This window comes from Pseudorca crassidens, chromosome 3, assembly GCF_039906515.1.
Source record: "Pseudorca crassidens isolate mPseCra1 chromosome 3, mPseCra1.hap1, whole genome shotgun sequence".
Classification (NCBI taxonomy): domain Eukaryota; kingdom Metazoa; phylum Chordata; class Mammalia; order Artiodactyla; family Delphinidae; genus Pseudorca; species Pseudorca crassidens.
This window is the reverse complement of record NC_090298.1, coordinates 79,103,177-79,124,358: the sequence shown is the minus strand read 5'-3', so window position 1 is coordinate 79,124,358 and position 21,182 is coordinate 79,103,177. Positions and strand designations below refer to the sequence as shown.

Genomic DNA, 21,182 nt, shown 5'->3' with positions numbered 1-21,182 from the left:
GCTACCAATCCATGAAACAGAAGGAACCTTAAATGTATATTGCTAGGTAAAAGAAGCCAGTCTAAAAAGGTTACACCCTGTTTGATTCCAACTATATGATGTTCTAAAAGAAAACTTTAGAGACTTTAGAAAGATCAGGGTTTGCCAAGAGTTTGGTGGGGTTAAGTGGGGGAATGGGAGGGAAGAGCGAAGAGGAATAAACAGGTAGAGAAAAGAGGATTTTTAGGGCAGTGAATTTAATCTGTATGTACTGTAACAGTGGGTAATGACATCATGCATTTGTCAAAATCCATACAACTGTACAATACAAAGAGTAAATGCTACTGTGAACTATGGACTGTAGTTAATAATAATGTATCAATATTGGCTCATCAACTCTAATGTACAACACCCAAGCAAGATCTTAATAATAGGGAAAACTGTGGGAAGAGGGAGAGGAAATATATGGGAACTCTTTTTACTTTCTGCTCAATTTTTCTTTCGTCTTTTTAAATTGTTTTTCTTAACTTTTTGGCTGAGCCACACAGCATGCAAGATCTTAGTTCCTCAACCAGGCATAAAACCTGTGCCCCTTGCAGTGGAAGAATGGAGTCTTAACCACTGGACCACCAGGGAAGTCCCACCGCTCAATTTTTCTATAAACCTAGAACTTCTCTAAAAATTACAGTAATTAAAAATTAGTTGATTAATTAAAATTAATCTCAATGGACAATTATAAATAGATATTGCTAAAAATAAAATTAGTGAATTACAAAATAGACCTTTAAAATTGCACAGAATACAGCACAAAGACATAAAACTATAAAAACAGTAAAGAGAGGATTTAAGACAAGAAGATATAGTAAGAAAATTCACCATGTGCTTCCAATTTAAGTATAAGCAAAGAGTACAGAGATAGTGGATTAGTTGCAATATTTTAAAATATATTAGCTAAGAAATACCTAGAATTGATTAAACATATAAATCCTAAAATTCAGGTAATACAAAAACTAGAAACAGGATTTTTTTTTAGTCCACAACTAAACACCTAGTAGTAAAATTGTGGGAAGCCAAAATTAAAGGATGGAACTTTAAACAGCCATTCAGAGAGAAAAGAAATGACAATTAGATTGACAGCAGATTCATAATTATCAACAGTGCAAACCAAGAGACAATGAAATATTTTCCAAAAGTGAATAAATGTAACTCAATATTAAAAAATATACATATCAATGTATATTTACCTAATAGAGAAACTGACCAAGATTTTAATACACAAAAGAATTTCATGTAATACATATTTTAAAATATCACTGACATAAATAAGAAATATTTTAAGAAAAACTTGTAGCTAGATAGCAAAATATAGAAAAGCTTTATAATGGCTGAAATGATGTCCTCTTTCATAATGAGGTGTAATAAAACTGTGCAATTTAGCCAGGCTGATGTCAATTGGAAGGAAAATTACCTTAATAAAAAAGAGTCATTATTTAGTGAGTCTAAACAATATTAAGAAAAAAAATAATGCATGTCAAGATTCAGTTTAAAAAACTGTTAAAAGATAATAGAATCTTTATAGGAAAATACAGATTCAGACATAATTTTTTAAATAATATAGAAAATGAAGCACAATAAATTTGAGAAGGATGTGGAGAAATTTAATCAAATAAAACCAAATTTGAAAAAGGACTAATGAAACTGATAAAACTTTGTGTTAAGTGTATCTATATCTGAAACAAAAAAATAAATGGCTCTTTATCTTAATTTTCATTCTTTTCTAATGAAAAACTAAATATATACACATGACCAAAGGGAGCATGAACATAGCACAGGGAGAGGGATGTGAGAAATGAGCAGTGTTTTATGAAAAGGAAAAACCCTAAAATAGGTTATAAGGTATTAAAAATAATAGGAAATTTGAAATGTGAGTAAAAGGGTTTTATTTAGGGCTTTGATACCAGCAGATCCCTTGAGAAAAAGCATCATTATAGGAAAAACATGAAAACAATATAAAAATAAAGAATAAATCCATATTTTTCTATATAAAAATGAAAATTCAAATGTATTATGTTAGGATTAAAGATTTGTTCACAATTTTTTTTTTTTTTTTTTTTTTTTTTGCGGTACGCGGGCCTCTCACTGTTGTGGCCTCTCCCGTTGCGGAGCACAGGCTCCGGATGCGCAGGCTCAGCGGCCATGGCTCACGGGCCCAGCCGCTCTGCGGCATGTGGGATCCTCCCGGACCGGGGCACGAACCCGTGTCCCCTGCATCGGCAGGCGGACTCTCAACCACTGCGCCACCAGGGAAGCCCCCGTTCACATTTTTTACATGGTTTTATAAGGTAAAATATAGTGAATGAAAGGAAATGCAGAGAAAATGCAGCCTGCTCTGTGATTCAGAAATGTGCATCCTGGGAGGCAAGAAACACAAATCCAGTAACTTCAGGTAACTCAATAATTCACAGTTTGTGGAAATTTAAAGAAACAATAACTATTGGAAAAGAAAAAGTGACTGAACATTGTTAACATTAGTGGTTTTCAGAAAACATTGTAGCAAAGTTAACAAAGGTAAACAAAAAGAAAACAAACCACATTTCAAACAAATGTTTCACACTCAGAAACTCTGGGAATGAAATAAATGGCAAGCCAAAAACTAGAGGCTCTTTACTTTATCAAGTCATTTATACAATGGGAGGAGAGGAAAGTCTGCAACCTAAAAAGAAGGTATGAATTTCTTAATAAATGCATTATTTTATCAGGTACATTGATGGATTTAATATAAATACCAAAGACTTAAAATATATTTATATGTAATACATGTACATGTATGCATACACATCTGGACTTAACTAGAAAAGAGGATCCGGCAAAAAATCTCAAAATTAAAGAGCTGCTCTGTTTGAGTAAAGGTTATCCATAAGTGATTATGTTATAAATTTGCAATGATATTTGTAAAATAGCTATTGTTTTAAATGTTTTAAAAGAGATGTTATTAGCTCAGGATAAAAATAATAAAATTCATTTTAAAAATATACCTGTATAAAGATGTGAATATACAATAAGATGTGAATTTACAATATTCTTCCATACCTTCCTCCTGTAATCAAAAAAGCATATAAATTTATTTTTTCAAAAGTGGAGATGGTGAGTAGGAAATAGTGTCATGGTGCAGAAAAGTACATAAAGAAGTTTGCCTTATGTTTAAAGAGATGCTAGAACATCATGGGCCAGCTAGGAGGCCTGTCTAAAACAGACATGAGGTATAAAAGACAGCAGGATACAATTGCTGAGCAGGGAGAATACTTCCTGTATTAGACATGTAAACAAGACTCCAGGAACAGCAAAGTAATGGCCTACTTGTGCCTGGTATATAGCAAGAGAGAGGCCACATATAGCATCAGTCCTGAAAAGGGATGGATTCTTAAAAAACAAAAAAAAAGCCATAAGCTTCTGACAGGAAAACCATGATGGAAAAAAAAAAATGTGACTAGATCAGACATAAAGACTATATATATAGTAACTCATGGGTCATGGGAGTCATTTCCTGTTTAGAAGAACTTTATTTCTATATCAGTGCTTCTCAGGGTTCTTGTCACCAGTAAGAATAGAGGCAGTTGATTCCACCACAAGTAAACACTCCCAAAGGAATGACAGAGACTGGATGAGAAAAGAATGAAAGGGAAGAAATTTATAAATTGAGATTGCTTTTTGGTTAACATTGTTTCAGTTTGTTGGCTCTTTGGTTAGTGGTTTCATTTGGGGGGGGATATTTCAGGGGTATATTGACGTTATTCTGGATATCTGAACACTAACACTGGAGAAGTATCTTTTAATAATAAATGATACACAAGCTCCAGTGAATCTAAATCAAATGTGAAAGCAAAATATTGGGACTCACGTGTAAAGCAAAGGTCAACCAGTACCTGGTATATACTGGCAAACATGCAGTTCACAATATAACAAAAGATGGTGGGTTTAGTTTTTTTGTGAAATGGAAAATGCATATTTTAAATAGTGAAACAAAAAGACTTACCAAAGATTCACTTAATGTGTATATATGCACATGCACACACACACACACACACACCACTCCCTCCTCAAATTTAAAATGTGCATCTATTAATTATATGCAAAATTGCATGAATTTGTCTTCATGGAATAAAGTTAATGCTCTTTTAGAACTTTTTTTCATAGTTTTAGCTGTGTTTTAATTTACTTTCAGCTCCCCTAACATTGATTCACCATGGATTCTCATTGCAGCTTAAAGTATATCCACTGAGTGTATTTCACATTTCAGACACTTAGTATGCTTTACATTTTTACAGTAAATGCAAAATATTCATTCAACCAGGTAAGTCAAGATATATAGGGACTAAAATACATTTAAGAAAAGATCAGATCTTCCCTGGTGGCGCAGTGGTTGAGAGTCCGCCTGCCCATGCAGGGGACACGGGTTCGTGCCCCGATCTGGGAAGACTGTATTATACTTTGGCCAGCCTCAACGAAATAGCAGTAATAAATTAAAAATAAAAGTAAAACTAAAATGCTAAACATCCTCAAAGCTTATAGAAGCCATCATGTAACATAAATTGCCATAAACTCTGCTTGATACTTTAAAAATTGTAACTTGATTATTAGGTCAATAGTGATTTTCAGCAAATAACCTTTCAAGAAATTGGTCATTCGGAATATTGGCTTTTTGAGGATTTACATTTTTCTACCCCAGAAATCTGACTTACAATCAAATTGTTACTTTCTCTCACCATGCTTTAGCCACACTAACACATGTCCGTCCCTTCAACACATGCTCCTTCCATAAAGCAGTCCTTTTGGATATTATTCCATTTGGTTAAACACTTTCACTCTTTCCTATTTGTCTAATGAAATCCTAATTATTGTCAACCATATGTCAGGTACGGAAAACATTACCTCAACCTCACAGTAGATGATACAACCTTATACCTAAGCTGTAGTTACACATTTATTGGTTTCATATTTGATTTTGGTAGATTGAATTATTTTTCAACAAATATTTATTATCATCCCCCTTGATGCAGAGTATATTTCCCTGTTATATTGATGTTGAGATTGGTCATGTGAATCCTTTAACTAATGGAATACGCGCTAGCCTGAGCCAAGACCTTAAGAAGCACTATTGGTTTCTACCTGCCGTCGTGCTATTGCTCTTTTGCTTTTGCTATGAGAAGAATGTGAACTGGATAGCCAGAGAATGAGAAAGGTTTGGAGTCAAACTGCCTCCAATCTGCATCCTGCGGTCAAGTTCAGCATAGCCAAAGCCAACCCAGAGGCTGTGCATGAAAAAAAAATAATGATTTGATTTTAAATCGGTCAGTTTAGGGGTGAATTTTTATATAGCATTACTGTGACAATTGCCAACTACTACAATGACTATTTCCGAAACTATACTGAAATAATTCTTCAATAAATGAATAAACACATAAAAATAGAAATAACATAAATTGGTTTCCATAGCCTAATGGTTAAATAAAACATGGTTCATTCTTTTGAAGGTAACTGTACATTAACTAAAGATTCTGCTTTCAATTTTAACTTTTAATACCTGTGCTAACAAAATAATAATATTTTGGGCAAATAATACAGCTCATTATAAAAAGTCAGTCTATATACAGAATTCCAAAGACATTTTTCAAATCATCCAAAATGAATTATTCACACACACAATTATTAATATTCTGGAGGAGTATGTATATCAATAGATAAATAAATACAAAGATAGAAATAATTTTATAAATAATGGGGTCACATTATATAAGTTATTTTAAAATTAAAACATTATAACTGCATTTGAATTGAGCAGAAAGAAATATATTGAAGTAAAACTGAAGGAAATGCTAAACCCCATAAGAATATTATGTCCTAAAAATAAAATCTTCTCTATTTAGAAAAAATAGTTTAAAAATTAAGAGGATTAAATCATGTCTTCATATTACATATTTCAAATGTAGATAGTATATATTTATTTTATGAATTATTAGATAATTGACATTCTCACACTGTTATCAAAAATTTTCCCCAACTCAATTTTTTAATTAGCCTCACAAATGTCAAGGTTTATTGCATTTCCATTCTATTTTGTAACCAGTTTCTGCATAGTTGTTTAGACTTAGGTAAATTTAATGTTCACTACTAGTCCTCTTTCTTAGATGTCATTACTGAGTTCTTTATTTAAATTCATCTCTCATCTCAATTTTCTTCAAAAGGGAGTCCTGAGTGCATTATTACATGAGTCTTTCAGGATTTAAGAATGTTTATCAGTTGTTTCTGAACTTGAATGATACATTGGCTTAAAATAATTTTATTCTGTGAGTTATATTTTCATTCAAACATATCCTAATTGTCTTATGTCACTGGGTATTTCTGCTTAAAAATCTAAAGCCAACTGAACATTTTTCCTTTTCACTATAATAATGTTCATAGAATATATCAGAATTTTTGATGATTTTTTTCTGAATCAACATTTCTTGGAATTTAATTTTGCTTTTTGATATGCAGATTTAGTTGTATTTTCATTTCAAGGATTTTTTTCATACTATTGCTTGGGGCTTTACAAATTTTTAATGAGATAGGAAACTGCTTATATTAAAACTGTAGGTAAAAAATTGAGGTTATAAAACTGATGTGAGAGAAAAGACACTTATTTACACAGGAGAAAAAGCAAAAAGATTGTGTAGAAATACACACTAAAATGATTCAATGTTTATACTGGATTGGCACGGATGATTTGTGTTTACATCTCCCTCCTCCATGACACAGGTATTTTGTTTGTTCTGTTTTGTTTTAGATAATGAGCTTTTGAGGTTTCAAACAAACACGAAAGAGAACAAAAGTTATAGCCAGACTGGTTGGAGGTCAAAATTCAGCTCAAGCTTTTATTAAATTATCTTGGGAAAGTTTCCTAGTTTCTCTGAGATTCAGTTTGCTCATGTGAAAGTTGAGGTTAGAAAGAACCGTTCCATAGTCATATGAGTTAAGTGGGATAAAGTAAAGCACTCAGAATCAACAAATAATAAATAACCAATAAAATGCCTCATATTTACTCTCTTTTCAATAACTCCATTGCTACTACCTTAGTCCAAGCCACCTTTATCTATTTCTTGTCTACTCATATGACTTCACTAAGTCATTCTCCATACAGCGATAAGGGGGAAGGGAAGTTAATGAGGGGATATATACTAGGCTGTCAGTAATTTTTCTAATGTTGCAGAATAGAGTGTGTGAGTGAGGTTGTTTAGCTTTTATGTTTTCACTGTCAACTGAAATCATCAACGCCGGTTCATCCACAGTGAACCATTAAGAGAAGAAAGGCTGATAAATACTGAAGATGAAAAGGGGTGTGGAAGGGTGTGGAGAGAGAAGGCCGACTGATGCAGATCTATGTATACTCTGGCAGATTTACTTAGCGGGTAATGGTATATAACAAGACACAAAATCACCAGCGATCCATTTGGAACAATAAAAGTAGAGTGAGCCTGAAGGCTGTACAATCTGTCTAGCAAACACTGTGCATGTCTGGAAAGGAGGTGTTCCACATGGAAGGGCACAGTTAAGCCATATTTACAGGAAGCATTCTATCAGCGTGACAGGGTGAAATGAGGAGTCTGACTCCATGTTTTGTTGTTGTTTTTACTTCTGACAGCTTTTAAACCACTCAAAAGCACTGTGCTAAACAGAAGAAGCCAGATACAAAACGCTTCATATTGTATAATTCCATTTACATGAAATGCCTAGGGAAGACGAAACTATAAAGAAGGAAACCAGAAGAGTGCTTGCCTGGAGCTGGGAATGGGAACATAGAGTGACTGCAAAGGGGCACAAGGGAACTTTTTGGATCATTGAAGTGTTCTAGAACTGGATTGTGCTCATGGTTGCAAAACTGCATACATTTACTGAAAAATCATTGAGCAGGACGTTTATAGTAAGTGAAATGTATGTTATAGAAATTATACCTCAATAAAAAAAATGAACTACCAGAAAAAAAGAGATCTACAAAATGCAACCTCCTTTCATATTGTTAAGATTCAAAAGACAGGAAACATTTTAATAGTCTAAAAATAAAATAGGAAAATGACACAACTGTATACATTGTTTATTGACTATATGCGTATAATTAATACAGAGTTGCTATTACACCCTGGTTTTTAGAGTGATTCCCCATATTAAGTGATTACTTATATTAAATGGACACTTTAATAAACACTATTTTTCAATATTAAAAAATTTTTTATGACAAAAAATTAAGTCATGACAAATGCATGTGCTTGTTTTTTAACTCATCTAGATTGGGTTGACAATAATGCTACTAAAAATGGGTTGTACAACCTAAACTGTTTTTATGTTTTACTTCATTAGCACTCATGGTAGCAAAAGCCAGTCTTAGTAGCAAAAGCCAGTCTTAAAAGTTATATTGACTAGAAGGAAAGAAGATATTTTAAAGCCACAGTGGGAAACTCAGAATATTTATTTTTACTTTCTTTCTAAAATAAGAAAGATGTTGCCTCATAACTTGAAAACTTTCATTTTTTATAATTTTAAACTGAATTTAAAATAATCTTCATAAATTTATTATTTATTTTTAAACTCTATCTTCAATCCTTCACCAGTAGTCAGTCCAACTATTTACTTTATAATGTAAAAGTTAAATTTAGTGCTCACTGCAGCAGCACATATACTAAAATTGGAACAATACAGAGATTAGCATGGCCCCTGCACAAGGATGACCCGCAAAGTTGTGAAGCGTTCCAGATTTGTTATAAAGCAGAAACTAACACACCATTATAAAGCAATTATACTCCAATAAAGACGTTTTTAAAAAAAGTTAAATTTAAATTATCAATAATAAAAATGGTTACACAAATTACCTATCAAGATTTTTGATTGAAAATAAAATTCTAATGTATAAGGGCTTATAATGATAACTTTAACTCCTATTTCATTTGGCAATTGTTAAATTATGGAATATGCAATAATATACGGAGAAATTCTGTTTTAACTTTCTAACTTTTGTTGATAATCCTTACATTTTTTACTCATTTTATTTATACACCCATGACAAATTAAACTTCAGATACTACACACTAAAGCACAGTCTTAGTGAGCTCAACTAGTATGCATGTCTGGCTACTTTGACTCATCACATGGGCACAGTAACATCCAAACTGGTCTGTACAATCCTGTTCACTAATGCTTGTTAACTGATCACAGGCTTGGATGTTGCATCGTCAATTCCTATAAGTTTCTAAAAGCATATTCACAATTTTTGTACTCATCTCTGTATGAATCATTAAGCCACCATGTGCAGAGCAGCACTAGTTCATAGGCTACCCTTTGAGTTGCAGTGACATAAAGATATAATTTAAAAAGTAATCATTAGAACAAAATCTCTGGAGAAATATAAAATAACCTAGAATTCTCTGACATAAATTGTACCAGTGTTTTCTTAGGTCAGTCTCCCAAGGCAATAGAAATAAAAACAAAAATAAACAAATGGGACCTAATCAAACTTACAAGCTTTTGCACAGCAAAGGGAACCATAAAAAAAAAAGAAAAGACAACCTATAGAATGGGAGAAAATATTTGCAAATGATGCAACCGACAAGTGTTTAATCTCCAAAATACACACACAGCTCATACAACTCAACAACAACAACAAAAATACAAATAACCCAACTGAAAAATGGGCAGAAGACCTTAATAGACATTTCTCCAAAGAAGACATACATATGGCCAGTAGGCACATGAGAAGATGCTCAACATCACTAATTATTAGAGAAATGCAAGTCAAAACTACAATAAGGTACCACCTCACACTGGTCAGAATGGCCATGATTAAAAAGACTACAAATAACAAATGCTGGAGAGTGTGTGGAGAAAAGGGAACCCTCCTACACTGTTGGTGGGAATGTAAGTTGGTACAGCCACTATGGAAAACAGTATGGAGGTTCCTCAGAAAATGAAAAATAGAACTACCATATGATCCAGCAATCCCACTCCTGGGCATATATTCAGACAAAACTATAATTTAAAAGATACATGCACCCCTACGTTCACAGCAGCACTATTCACAATAGCCAAGACATGGAAACAACTTAAATGTCCATCTAAAGATGAATGGATAAAGAAGATGTGATACATATATACAATGGAATACTACTCAGCCATGAAAAAGAATGAAATAATGCCATTTGCAGCAACATGGCTGTAACTAGAGACTATCATACTAAGTGAAGAAAGTCAGGAAGAGAAAGACAAATACCATATGATTTCACTTATATGTAGAATCTAAAATATGACACAAATGAACCTATCTACAAAATAGAAACAGACTCACAGACATAGAGAACAGACTTGTTGCCACAAGGGAGGTGGGGAGGGAGAGAGATGGACCAGGAGTTTGTGGTTATTAGATGCAAACTATTACACTTAGAATAGATAAACAACAAGGTCCTACTGTATCTCACAGGGAACTATATCCAGTCTCCTGGGGTAAACCATAATGGAAAAGAATTTTTAAAAAGTATGTATATATGTGTATAACTGAGTCATTTTGCTATACAGCAGAAATTAGCACAACATTGTAAATCAACTATACTTCAATAAAAATAAAATAAAATAACCTAGAGACAAAAATATGTTCCTCGGAATGAAAGACTCAAAAAGAAGCAATACACTCAGAAAGTATTACATAAAATATGTTTCTGGGACTAGAAATACTTATATCAATAAGTGTAAATAGAGAAAAAGGCTTCCTTAAAATGAAAAAAATTCTCAAGAGTGCATCACACAGTATGTATAAACATAGATGCAAGATGATAAAAATAAAAATATGAACAGTCACATAAGATAATTACAAGGTTTAACAAGGTTGAAGTAGAAAAAAAAGAGACCAAAAAAAAAGGTAGTTCCTATTGCTAAAGAGTACCATCAGTAGTCAGTTCTAGAATTTAAAAATATCTATGCACCAAATTACATAGCATCAATATTCTTACACAAAAACATCAGGAAATTTAAAAAGAAATAAGAAAAAGAAGTATTTTTTCAGTATGTGACAGATCATATGAACAAAATTAAGAAATATGTAAATGGCCAAACAGTATACTCAGTAAGTTAAATCTGAAAACTAAGAATATACCTACTTTTCAGCTTCCCCAAGATCATTTGTAAAAACAGCCATATAGTAAGCCTCACAAAACTCTCCATAAATTTCAAAATAAAAATAATACAAACAATATCCTCTGAGCATAATTCAATTAAAGTAAAAATTAGTAACACCCAACATAAACAAGCATGCAAGAAATGTTTTGAAGTCCCTCTTAATCAGTTATTAAGACAAAGGAAATATATAGACATACAAATATTTTATATACATTATATGTCTGTATATATATATATAAATATACAAACATATATATGAAAGGATAACAGGAAACATCCAAGGATAAAGATTACAATGATTTGCAAATACTACCGGATTTCTTAGATAAACCAAGAAAAATCAATATTATTATTACTACACCTAGTACCACTACCACTAATAATAACAATAATAGATACTATTACAAATAACAATAAGAATATACATTATAAAAAATAAAGAATTTAATAATGTGACATTTAAGATTTGCAAATACATAAAAATCAACAGAAAATATGATTAAAAACTGTCTAAAATGACTGCAAAACATAAATTCAGATAAAATAATAAAAGACATACCTTACTCTTGGATAGGGACACTCAAAGTCAGAAAATTGTCAATGCTTCATGAGTTAATCAATAAATGTAATTCAATACCCCCAAATATGACTCTATTATTTATATGTTAATCTTTATATCTGACTTTTTCTTTTTTTTTAACTAGAGGGTCAATTCAAAAGTAGTTCTGGAAAAATATACATACTAGAAGAGCCAAGAAAACCTGACAAGGCAATAGGGTCTAGCTTTACCAGATATTAAATATTATTCAGTCTGAATAAATAAATGTGGTATTAGTTCATGGAAGGACTGAAATTTCAAAGGAATAAAATAGAAATCCAGAGATAGTACTCTATACATCTGGGATTTTTTTTGGAAAGGTAACAGTAGTGTTTTGTTTTTTGTTTTTTAATTGCACACATGTCTATAAACCTAATAAATAGGTTTTCTCTATTTTTTTATACAGTAGGTTCTTATTAGTCATCAGTTTTATACACATCAGTGTACACATGTCAATCTCAATCTTCCAATTCATCACACACACACACACACACACACACACACACACGCGGCTTTCCCCACTTGGTGTCCATACGTTTGTTCTCTACATCTGTGACTCAACTTCTGCCCTGCAAACCGGTTTATATGTACCATTTTTCTAGGTTCCACATATATGTGTTAATATACGATATCTGTTTTTCTCTTTCTGACTTACTTCACTCTGGGTGACAGTCTCTAGATCCATCCACATCTCAACAATTGACCCAATTTGCAGATCAATTTGTATATTATACAACCTGAGTGTGTGTGTGGTGGGGGAAGTGTTATATATGTTTGTAACTAAATGGAATAACTGGAAATCTCTGGAAAATGTCACATGGTTGTTGCTAATCAATAGGGCTGAGTGGCTGGAGGACAGGCAACTAACTTTCAGCTTTATAATTTTTTTTTGAGTTTTGAATTTTGTGACATTGCCTCTATTACCTGTTCAAACAAATAAAATTAAACAAAGCAAAACAAAAAGAATGAAGTATATTTCTAGGTACAGGATTGGAACTATCTCCAAGATGTATGAATACACAACAGTACAAAACATTGTCTCTAATGCAAGTGTGCATCTATGTTTAAATTAAACATAGGTGTACATTTACTTGCTTGCATTTGTGTAAAACATTTTGAGAATGATATACTCAAACTGTCGCAAGGATTACCTCTAGGAGAGAGTCTGGTATACTGAGGCCAGCTGTGGGAAGATGACTTGCTTTTAATTTTTTCATTTTGTTACTGTTTTAATTATTTCTTATGGACATATTACTTTTCAAAGGAAACAAAAATAAATATTCTCTAAAAATCCCTCAATTTTATCTCCTTCTTGTATCTTTTTTTTTTTTTCTAACAAAGCTTTACCTATAATACTCCAATATACAGGTCTTTCTATCTCATTATCCCCTTTTTTTTTTTTTTCATTCTAATATGCGCTTTATTCTTTCGGATGGAGATTTTGGTGCTAAAGTAGAACAATGACTCTGTAACTCTATAGCAAAGGCAAGGTTTACTTTTTTTACTTTTTTCTTTTTCTTTTGGCACAAAATGTTGTATTACTATTGATTGTCTAATTGGCAACATTCCTTCTAATGTAGTTGATATTACATAATAAGATATGTGTATTTTCATGTAGATTAAGACAAATTTAATTAAAAATAAAACGTCTCCAGAACTACAAAAAAAGAATATAGTAGGTAGTTAACTTTGTTCAAAAGCACCTTATGATCATTACAAAAAGAACATCAAAGTAAATCCAAAATAATTTAAAATTTTAACATGTATCACTTGGTGTGCTAAATTCACAATCACAATCAAATTAAGGTAGACAAAAGATCATTGGCCTTAACTATTTTGAAATCGGTGTGTTTATCACTTACTTCTCAAAGTCAAACAAAATAATAAATTATGTTACCAAAATAATTCAAATTTTGATGGGAAATACCACTGTTCCAAATGGAACCATATTTCTCATAAAGTAAGGATAAGCTGTATGCCTGGGTGGTACATGTATACATACAAGTAAGTTAATCAGATTCAAGCAGGCAGGAAATCATTTCTATGGCTTGTCTTAATATATTTGGCAAAATTACACTCTCTTTATGTTGTGATTTACTGTCATAAATGGGGTTAATATGATTGCATACTTCAGTGTCATCACAGTATAAATTAAAAACCAGCCCTATCAGGTTGCTCGACCATCCAAACACAAGTAAAAGCATCATGGTTGCACTGACCTTCTGACTTCATCTATTTTAATGAAATAATTGTTACTATTTTACAATATTCCTAAATTATTTAGTAATAGTTTTAAACGGCAATTGTTTCATTCCTATATAGTTATATTTCTTTGCCAAGGTACTTTTCCCACTTTTAACTTCTTAAAATGATATTCTAAAGAGCTTCAGTGCTTAGCATGTGAAAAAAAAGGGCCTCTCTCATCTCAAATGAGTTTTTATGCTTATCTTTTTTGAAAAGGAGAATGGCCTATTTACTAGCTGTATTATTCACAAACCAGGCATAACTGCTAGTTGAAATATTTACTTTCTGATCCAGGACCAGTTTGCTAGTGATAAATCTTGCTATGGTTGGCAAAATAAACTTTGTTTTAAAGTTTGATTTATTCAGAACAGTCTTAAAATGCAATGGTTTATCATGCCATTTTAAAATTCCTCCAGGTTAAAAAAACTGTAAGTTCTAATACTTTTCAGCAGACTAGGAGTTTGGAAATCTACTTCTCCTATTCGTCTAAAAGATAGAACAATATAAAATACGCAACTACAGAAAACAGTAAATAATAAAAGAACAAAGAAATGCATAGAGAAATAAAGTGTTCGCAGCTAGTATACATTACTGTGGAGGAGCCATATCCACAAAAGAAAACTCCATTGGATGCTGCACTTCTTTTTTTTTTTTTAACATCTTTATTGGAGTATAATTGCTTTACAATGGTGTGTTAGTTTCTGCTTTACAACAAAGTGAATCAATTATATATATACATATGTTCCCATATCTCTTCCCTCTTGCATCTCCCTCCCTCCCACCCTCCCTATTCCACCCCTCCAGGCGGTCACAAAGCACCAAGCTGATCTCCCTGTGCTATGTGGCTGCTTCCCACTAGCTACCTACCTTACGTTTGGTATTGTATATATGTCCATGCCTCTCTCTCGCTTTGTCACAGCTTACCCTTACCTCTCCTCATAGCCTCAAGTCCACTCTCTAGTAGGTCTGTGTCTTTATTCCTGTCTTACCCCTAGGTTCTTCATGACATTTTTTTTTCTTAAATTCCACATATATGTGTTAGCATACGGTATTTGTCTCTCTCTTTCTGACTTACTTCACTCTGTATGACAGACTCTAGGTCTATCCACCTCATTACAAATAGCTCAATTTCGTTTCTTTTTATGGCTGAGTAATATTCCATTGTACATATGTGCCACATCTTCTTTATCAATTCATCCGATGATGGACACTTAGGTTGTTTCCATCTCCGGGCTATTGTAAATAGAGCTGCAATGAACATTTTGGTACATGATTCTTTTTGAATTATGGTTTTCTCAGGGTATATGCCCAGTAGTGGGATTGCTGGGTCATATGGTAGTTCTATTTTTATTTTTTTAAGGAACCTCCATACTGTTCTCCACAGTGGCTGTATCAATTTACATTCCCACCAACAGTGCAAGAGGGTTCCCTTTTCTCCACACCCTCTCCAGCATTTATTGTTTGTAGCCTTTTTGATGATGGCCATTCTGACTGGTGTGAGATGATATCTCATTGTAGTTTTGATTTGCATTTCTCTAATGATTAGTGATGTTGAGCATTCTTTCACGTGTTTGTTGGCAGTCTGTATATCTTCTTTGGAGAAATGTCTATTTAGGTCTTCTGCCCATTTTTGGATTGGGTTGTTTGTTTTTTTGTTATTGAGCTGCACTGAGCTGCTTATAAATTTTGGAGATTAATCCTTTGTCAGTTGCTTCATTTGCAAATATTTTCTCCCATTCTGAGGGTCATCTTTTGGTCTTGTTTACGGTTTCCTTTGCTGTGCAAAAGCTTTGAAGTTTCATTAGGTCCCATTTGTTTATTTTTGTTTTTATTTCCATTTCTCTAGGAGGTGGGTCAAAAAGGATCTTGCTGTGATTTATGTCATACATGACGCTGCACTTCTTACACATCAACTTTCCAAAATGGGAAAACCAATCAAGCCTCTAATCAGGATGAACAATTATTTTACTGTTATTATAGGCAATATAATTTAAAATATATTCAAAGTGATCTGAAAATCACTGCTATGTGTTGCTTACAGACATGTGTGCAAACTTTCCACAGTCAAATTGTCTCACAGATTCTTTATACCCTATAGTCTCCTCCTTCCTCATCCCTTTCTGCACTCCCGTATTCAGCATACAGTTGTCCCAAAGTCTCCTTGATGTGAAGGCTCTTCTCAGATACCCTCACAGCTAACTCTCACTTCAATATGTGCTCAAATGTCACCTCATCTGGTAGGCCTTTCATAATCCACCTATTAGCTGCACTTTCATCTCTCACTCTATTATGCTTTAGTTTTCTTCTTAATATTTGTCATAACATCCTAGATAGATTAGGTAGGTAGGTAGGTAGGTAGGTAGGTAGGTAGGTAGGTAGATAGGTAGGTAGGTAGGTAGATAGATAGATAGATAGATAAGATAGATTTTTGTCTCCTTACCCCTCCCTCCCAGCATACAGTTCCATGAGACCATGGATGCTTTTTTTCCACTCTGGTATTTTTAATACCTAAACAGTACCTGACAAATAAAAGATGATTCAAACACTGTCTGAATTTAATGAACAGGATACTGAGTAGAATTTGTCCAACAAATTATTGGAAAATAGTTGAAGACAAGATATTTAAACAACCCCAAACAACTAAACTTATTTTTTCTTTCCTTTTTTTAATTGAAGTATATTTGACTTACAGTATTATAATAGTTTCAGGTGTACAACACAGTGATTCAATATCTTTATAGATAATGCACCAGTTATTAGAATATTATTGACTATATTCCCTGTGCTGTACATTATATCCCCGTGACTTACTTATTTTATAGCTGATAGTTTGTACTTCTTAATCTCCTTCATCTACTTCACCAACCCTCTATCCACCTCCCCTCTGGCAACCACTAGTTTGTTCTCTTTATCTGCGAGTCTGTTTCTGTTTTGTTACATTTGCTCATTTGTTTTATTTTTTAGATTCCACATGTAAGTGAAAACATACAGTTTTTGTATTTCTCTGTTTGAAAGCTAAGTTTCACTTAGCATAAAACCCTCTAGGTCCATCCATGTTGTTGCAAGTTGCAAGGTTTCATTCTTTTTTTATGGTTGAGTAATATTCCATCCTGCATATATACCACATCTTCTTTATCCATTTATCTGTCAATGGACACTTAGTTTGCTTCTATATCTTCACTATCTTAAATAATGCTGCAGTGAACACTGGGGTGCATATATCTTTTGAAATTAGTGTTTCAGTTTTCTTTGGATAATTATCCAGGAGTGAAATTGCTAGATCATATGGTAGTCTTATTTTTAATTTTTATGAGGAAACTCCATACTCTTTTCCATAATGGCTACACTAATTTACATTTCCACCAACAGTGCACACGAGTTCCCTTTGCTCCACATTCTTGCCAACAATTGTTATTTATTGTCTTTTTGATGGCAGCCATTCAGACAGGTGTGAGGTAATATTTCATTGTGGTTTTGATTTGCATTTCCCTGATTATGAGTGATGTTGAGCATCTTTCCATGTGCCTGTTGGCCACCTGTATGTCCTCTTTGGAAAAATGTCTATTCGTATCCTCTGGCTATTTTTGAATTGAATTGTTTGTATTTTGGATATTAATCCCTTATCAGACATATCATTTGCAAATACATTCTCCCATTCAGTAGGCTGCCTTTTTGTTTTATCAATGGTTTCCCTCACTGTGCAAAACTTTTTTTTAGTTTGATGTAGTCCCATTTGCTTATTTTTGCTTTTGTTTCCCTTGACTACGGAGACAGATACAAAAATACTGCTAATACTGATGTCAAAGAGCATACTGCCTATGTTTTCTTCTAGGAGTTTTATAATTTCAGGTCTTACATTTAAGTCTTTAATCCATTTGAGTTTATTTTTGTATATGGTGTGAGAAAAGTCTAGTCTTTTACAGGTAGCTGTCTGTTTTTCCCCACCGCTACTTATTGAAGAGACTGTCTTTCTTTCATTATATATTCTTGCCTGTTTGTTGTTGATTAATTGACCATATGGGCATGTGTTTTTTTTCTGGACTCACTATTCTGTTCCATTCTATGTGTCTGTTTTTGTGTCAATACCACACTGTTTTGTTTACTTACTTTTTCATTGAGAGTTTAAGGTCTTATCCCAGAAGTGTAACTCATAATGGGAACTCTGACAGGCAGGGAGTGGTAGGTTTATGATTTTTGATTGAGACAATATGCCAATTAAATAAGTAGATCTTTCTCTATTCCCTTTTTGATGACTGATGACCTAGTTTGACATAAATCATTATAAGAAAACTTTCATAGAATTGATGCAATGATCAGTTTCTGTATTCTGTATTAGAACAATATCAACAATAGAGAGTAAAAGCATATAAGACTTTTAGATCCTGGGAACCTGCCAACCATATAAGGAAGGCAATAGAATCCAATGTGATATAGTGGTTAAGAGAGGAACCTGGAGTCTCTGCTCCTTTCAAAATTTAGGTCTGCCACTTAGTAGTTATAGAATCTTAGGACCAACTTAATTAACTTCTCTAAACTACTTTCCTCATCTATAACCAGAGTACTTCATAGAGTTATAGCAAGGATTCAATTTTTTTAAAAAAAATCAACATAAGGCACTTACCACTGCTTAGCACACAGCAAGGGTTAAATGTGAGTTATTATGTTTGTTTCTTAAGGTCAGGGAATGTGTCCTTTTTTCAGCAAATAATTAATGAATGACATACAGGTCTTACTCACTGAATATTTCACAGGTGCCTGCTTATCACATAACTTTTCATAGACACTAAACACATAGAGAAATAAAAATGTACATTTTTTTTATTCATAGACTGAGAGCTCCCAAAGATGAAAGATGAGGGGTCTACCACTTTATTGCTCTATTCTTAGCATCTGACACAATGTCTGGCACATGGTAGATACTCAATAAATATTGTTGGATCAATGAATGAATGCTGAGCCCTTAAACTTAACTACTAATATTTTCACAATTAAATCTTCTGTTAACTACATTCTTCTTTCTTAACTCCCCTTTTCTTTTAGACGAGTTCCAACTCATGTAGAGCTGTGTTTCAGCCAAGAAACGTATATGTTTCTCCCTCAAGAGAATAGTAGTTTGGCTCCTATGTCCTAAAAGCCACTAAAACAGTTTGGATTTTTCTTGCCCTTTAGAATGCCCTTTACAATTCCTAAGTTTCTACCTGACAACTATGTCCTTCTCCAACAACTTAATTCTCCACAAAAATATGACAAAACATAGTTGGCCTTTTTTTGGACGGGGCATTTTTTTAGCATTTTTTTATCCCTCTAATTTTGTGTTTCCCATAAGCATCCATTACTATCAGAATATGGCACAAGTCAATATAATTGGGTACGCATCATTATGAGTCATCTAGGAATTGTAACTTCTCATAAAGTGCACCCTCTTATATAGTAACTAGAACAACACTGGCCTTAAGAACAGAGCTTCTATCCTCTTAGACTTTGTATCTCTAGGAAATGATTTAGTCCCTAACATATATCTGGAGTTCGGTAAGTGATTGTTGGCTGTTGAATCACTACTTCAAAATGCCAGACAAATATAAAATAAGAAGGTAATTTTATGATTAGAATAAATCTGAAAAGGATATACTTTTGAATGACAATGTTAGAAAGAATAGGAAGAATGAAATGTATATAAAAGAGTATCCTTGATTTCTCAATGAAGTGAGATGAACAATCTTAAAAACTTTTCTTTTTAATTTCTAGGAAATAGGAGTTATTAATAGTTTTGTACTCTAATCTAAATCATAAGAAGAATCGATTTTGAGGTTCAAGACGAAGTTGGTAACTCAAGACTAAACTTTGTTGCCCAAAACAATTTAAAAATATTGTAGTTCATTCACCTGTGACAAGAACTGGAAAAAGATGTATTGAAATGTTAATGTTCTTCTACTTCTCTTTTTGCTCTTTCCTGCCTTCACCTTCTTTCATCCCTCAAGAAAATGTACCTTTACCAGACCATTCTCCCAAAGTTCATATAGGGAGTTAAAGAATGAGTAGAAAGAGTCCTCTCTCATGTCTTGCTTCCAAGATGACCAAGAAAAAAAGGAACAATGGTCGTGCCCAAAGGGCCATGGCCATGTGCAGCCCATTCACCGCACCAGCTGTGCCTAATGCATGCCCAAGGACAAGGCCATTAAGAAGTTTGTCATTTGGAACATAGTAGAGGCCGCAGCTTTCAGGGACATTTCTGAAGTGAGTGTTTTCAATGCCTATCTGTTTCCCAAGCTGTATGTGAAACTACATTACTGTGTGAGTTGTGCCATTCACAACAAGGTAGTCAGGAATTGTTCTCAGGAAGCCGGGAAGAACCAAGCACCTTCGCCCCAATTTAGATCTATGCGTGCTGCCCCACAAAGTCCACCAAAGCCCATGTAAGGAGATAAGTCCTTAAAGACTGGAGAAACGCTGTTCTCTGAAAAGACAATAAAATGGAAATAATACTTAAAAAAAATAAAGAATGAGTAGAAAGAAACATGACTAAAGAGGCAGGAAAAAAAATCAAGACATAAGAATCTTCATGAGTTAAAGTTCAGGCAATGTTTTTGGAGAGGAAGGGTGAAAGATTCTAAAAATAAGAGGCTTATCAGACCCTGTAGGCTGTAAACAAACAAGAGGAGGAAAAAAGGAAGACTTTTGGAAGTATTTTTATGAGATAAACTTGATTAAAATTTAGAGTTATTTGAGAGATACAAGTTAAATTGTTATCACATAGCAATTACCTTTTTTACATACTAGTATTTCTGTTTTGTTTTAATGATGCTAAAACTGGGCCAGGTGGGTCCCTAAGGTGACAATTAGGAAAGTGCTTAATGGATTGGAAACATGCGTTACTAGAGAAAAAGGATTCTAACATAAGTTAATAATCAATTATTACATGTACTATTCTATTTATAAAGGTTTTTTTTTTGTATTTAATGTTCACAGCCATACTGTGATTATAGGTAAGTAAACCAAGATTCAGAAAGACTAATTAGCCCACACTAACAAGTAATGGATGTAAGATTCACACCCACATATCTTATTCTGAAATTTATGAGCTACATCCTGCAACCTCTGTATAAGCCACAGGAATTGGTATGCCAATAAAACAATTAACATACCAGTGTTTAGCAAAGTATTTCAGAAA

The 21,182-nt window shown here is 33.2% G+C and overlaps 1 non-coding gene and 1 pseudogene across 1 annotated transcript; both read left to right on the top strand.

Moving 5' to 3' along the window:
- Positions 1-8,665: 8,665 nt before the first annotated feature.
- Positions 8,666-8,769, top strand: LOC137222816 (U6 spliceosomal RNA). Its single transcript, XR_010942607.1, has one exon. It is a non-coding gene; the product is annotated as a U6 spliceosomal RNA (small nuclear RNA).
- An 11,309-nt stretch (positions 8,770-20,078) lies between these two features.
- LOC137220750 (small ribosomal subunit protein eS26-like) lies at positions 20,079-20,431 on the top strand (annotated as a pseudogene).
- Positions 20,432-21,182: the final 751 nt, after the last annotated feature.